Source organism: Aptenodytes patagonicus, chromosome 1 (genome assembly GCF_965638725.1).
Source record: "Aptenodytes patagonicus chromosome 1, bAptPat1.pri.cur, whole genome shotgun sequence".
NCBI classification, from domain to species: Eukaryota; Metazoa; Chordata; class Aves; order Sphenisciformes; family Spheniscidae; genus Aptenodytes; species Aptenodytes patagonicus.
Window position 1 is genome coordinate 85636535 of NC_134949.1, and position 4450 is coordinate 85640984.

The following is a 4450-nucleotide window of genomic DNA, read 5'->3' on the forward strand; positions in this document are numbered from 1 at the left end:
TACAGGTATTTCAGTTTGAAGAGGAAATCTAACAGCTGCAGTTCACTCCAGCTATATCACACAGTCTTCTGTGGTCCAGTTCAGGGCCAACTTACATACAGACTCACCAGTGGAAATGAGGGTTGAACATCGGACAGGCAGGTCAAAAACTGCATGGCTTGAGTCCTACGGGTTTTTCTCTAGCTACCAAGAGGCTGTGGCTCTAACTCTAGGTGATGGGAACACATGCTATCTAGTTTGGGAGCTTCTTTCTGCATGCTAATTTTATACCTGTTAGTCTACTAATTATGCTGAACTTTTCCTTGAGTATCTTACCGTAATTGAAAAAAAAATCTGGTTCTTGAAACTACTTATTCTATAAGGAAGTTCTATTTTAGTGTAATGGCCGCTAAATATCAAAATGCACCACTAATTTATCCTCCAGTACCAAACTGAGCTCTTAAATATGTAGAGCCTAGTAATATTTTCCTTTTCTTTGGGAAAGACTGATGCATAACAAGGACACTAGGATTTGAGGCTTCCCACCCCACCCCAGCCCCCACGCATAGTGGGTAGATACAAATCCTCTCTCTCCTTTTTCTCGCCCCCTCCCAGGCTTTGTTCAGCTCAGAGCTGCTGGTGCCAATGGCTGAGGAAAAGGTGTAAGTGCACCTGGATAAACAAGTGAACAGGAACCGGAACAAGAACGTGAATCACTCTCTGACAGTAGACTGCCCTTCATCTCTTTCCATGGGTCTCAAAAAGTACAGGCAGTACCTGCTGAACAATCCCAGCTGATACTTGTTTGTTCACGGTAGATCCACAGCAGTTCCAGGGGACAGCCAGATCCCTCATAAGAGCACAGGGGCTCACAATGGCAAAGGTGTTGAGAGTCTTGGCTCCTACTGACTCCAGCAGCCGTTTTGTCAGAGTGGACACATAAACACCTCTGAAGTTCTGGACTTAGCACTGATTGGAAACCTACATCCTGAGCAATCAACCCAATCCAACTCCCAGGCAATGAAGCAGAATGAAATAAATGTTGGAGCAGCAAAAACAAAGTCGCAGGCTTGGTGTGCACGATTCATCTGACTCAGCCCCAACTCCCATTACTGGCATGGTGACCGGCTGCTGGTGGCCAGGAGGCACTCAGAAAGCGTGCACTTCTTAGCAGGGCTCTGCACCCACTGGACCTTGTGGCAGGGCACACGCTACCTGGCTGCTGTCTTGTGCTGAGATCCTTTCCCAGCCCACAGACCCATTGATCACTTGGCCCAGAGGCAGGCAAGAGGCACACAAGGAGTTGAGGCTGGATTTGTGTCCCTGGAGGCAGGCAGTCCTCTGTGCTCAAGCAGCGGAGCTGATGACAAGCTAGATGGAAGCACGCACACCACCAAGACTTCAGGCTGAATCACCGCAACCCCTCAATTTGATGAAGGATAAACAAATGAGTGTGATGTTTGACACCTCCTGCTCTAAGCAGAGAGGGGGAAGTTTAGGCCACAAAGAAATCAATGTGTTTTGTACAAAAGTGGTTTTTTCTGTCTTTAAATTCTCCTGGAAGACGGCCACCTCCCTCCAAATGCTCTCTAGTAGCCAGACACCACAGGTACTACAGTTTAAGTCCAAGAAAGAACATTTTGAAGGACCCAGAAGAGATGTTAACAAAGTGGGCATAGAAATTGCAATGGATATTGAGTCCAAAATGTCACTACGTGCAATTTTTACACAGAGTGTGTGTACACATATGCATATGAGTGAGGTTTTTTTGGTGTGTGAACTCCTCCTGCAAAAATCATAGAATCATAGAATCATTGAGGTTGGAAAAGACCTCTAAGATCATCGAGTCCAACCGTCAACCCAACACCACCATGCCCACTAAACCATGTCCCTAAGTGCCTCATCTACTCGTCTTTTAAATACCTCCAGGGATGGGGACTCCACCACTTCCCTGGGCAGCCTGTTCCAATGTTTCACCACTCTTTCAGTAAAGAAATTTTTCCTTACATCCAATCTAAACCTCCCCTGCCGCAACTTGAGGCCATTTCCTCTCATCCTATCACTTGTTACTTGGGAGAAAAGACCAACACCCACCTCGCTACAACCTCCTTTCAGGTAGTTGTAGAGAGCGATGAGGTCTCCCCTCAGCCTCCTTTTCTCCAGGCTAAACAACCCCAGTTCCCTCAGCCGCTCCTCACTGGACTTGTTCTCCAGACCCCTCACCAGCCTTGTTGCCCTTCTCTGGACACGCTCCAGCACCTCAATGTCCTTCTTGTAGTGAGGGGCCCAAAACTGAACACAGTATTCGAGGTGCGGCCTCACCAGTGCCGAGTACAGGGGCACGATCACTTCCCTACTCCTGCTGGCCACACTATTTCTGGTACAGGCCAGGATGCCATTGGCCTTCTTGGCCGCCTGGGCACACTGCCGGCTCATGTTCAGCCGGCTGTCGACCAACACCCCCAGGTCCTTTTCCAACAGGCAGCTTTCCAGCCACTCTTCCCCAAGCCTGTAGCGCTGCATGGGGTTGTTGTGATCCAAGTGCGGGACCCAGCACTTGGCCTTGTTGAACCTCATACAATTGGTCTGGGCCCATCGATCCAGCCTGTCCAGGTCCCTCTGCAGAGCCTTCCTACCCTCGAGCAGATCAACACTCCCGCCCAACTTGGTGTCGTCTGCAAACTTACTGAGGGTGCACTCCATCCCCTCATCCAGATCATCGATAAAGATATTAAACAAGACCGGCCCCAGTACTGAGCCCTGGGGAACACAATGGGTGTCCGTGGAACAAAATGTCTGTGGAACAAATGGGCTCATGCATGAGCTACCCCTCCTGGGGTCAGTAAGGAGTAGGTAGAATACATGTGTGTGTGTGCGGCCACTACAGCAGCTGCTTTCCCAATAAACCTCTATTCCAGGGACTTTTGCTAAGCACTGCGAAACAGATGATAAGAACATGGTGGCATTGGCAGTGATAACTGGAGTCCCTCCCTCTCTGCAAGAGCCCAAGCTCTGGCTAATGGTGCTCTCTAAGTACCAATACGAAGTGCAGGCCTGACTAGCTCCAGTTCTGCTTTTTTATATCAGCAAGAACAGACATTGCCAGAGGTAAAGGCAAGGGGGAGAGGAGACATTTGCAAAGAAAGCTGCAGTTATCTGCAAAGTTGTTTTTAAAAAGTTTCAGAGAAAGTAGTATTCTGGCAAAAATCCTGTTGTGCAGAGTTGGGCTCTGCATTGCTCATGGCCTGCTGAGGAAATTTAATAAAGAGAAGGAAAAAGCACCTGTTTAAACAAAGGTGCAGAAGGAGGGAGAAAGTGACACCTGGAATGAAGCCAACCTCAGCGCAGCCACTTCTGGCACTGCACAGGTGTGCCGAAACCAGGACAACAGGGCACGGGTAACACCTAACTGCTGTGCTGAATTTATGCACTCATTCTGGTCCTGTTAACCTGCACATGAAGCACGGAGCAGGCTTTCAGCAGCCTGCCTTGCTGGCAGATCTCCTCGGTGCGTTATGGAGAGTGTTCGCTCTTAACCAAAAGAACTTGCAATGCTTGTGTCTTTGCCTCACAGAGGGGACTTGCTGAGACTTCAGGGTTACTCTGGAACTTCAAAGTTGAAATTTAAACACACTTTCCAAATCCCTTCCTTTAAACCACCACAAATCCCAGCCTTGCTGCAGGGTCTGGTCTGGACAACTTTCAGGGCTGTAGCCAAATCCAGGCCCTCAACCCCCCCCCCCCTTCCCAGACCTTCCACTCCTAAGCCTGACTTTGCGCTTAGCTATCACAGTCTCACAGCCAGCTCTAGCGAAGGTCTGTAGAGACCTACCTGTCTATACAGGCACATAGCACTGCCAAGCTGGAAGATCCCAGATCACGAGCTGGAGTTCCTTAAATCATGAGGTTTGATTTTAAAAAGCAGCAATAGATGTTGAATTTTCACATACACTTTGGTTGTTGAATTGCCCTTGCAGCTCCTTGTCATGTGACAAAGACCCTGTTCACTCTCCAGTAACTCTTTAGGGGGGAGGGTTCAACCCTGGGGCACCATCCCTGCCTGACAACTCATGTTTGAATTGTCCTGTGCAAGATCCAGCTTCACAGGAGGTGCAGAAACTAAAATTACTCCCCTCCCTCTTTCTATGCTAGGAGAACAGAAGCTAATCTGTGAGATACACGGCAGGGCAGATTTACTTTACATCCGTGTAAAGTGCAGAATCAGCCAAGGCCTTGTTGCTCAGCTACATCTGCGTGCAGTAGATGATGCTCAGTGGGATCAGTCTCCACACAGGGCTAGGAGTCCTCAGCCCGTATTGATGGCTGCACAACACTGCTGGAGTGGAATCCAGTGCTGGAAGAAATGAATGCCACGTGCATGGTTCAGCTACACTCTCTCAATGAGAGTTTGCTTCTGCTCTCTCCTCCAAGGTAATCCTCTGTCACAGAGTCCAAACACACACCACAGTAC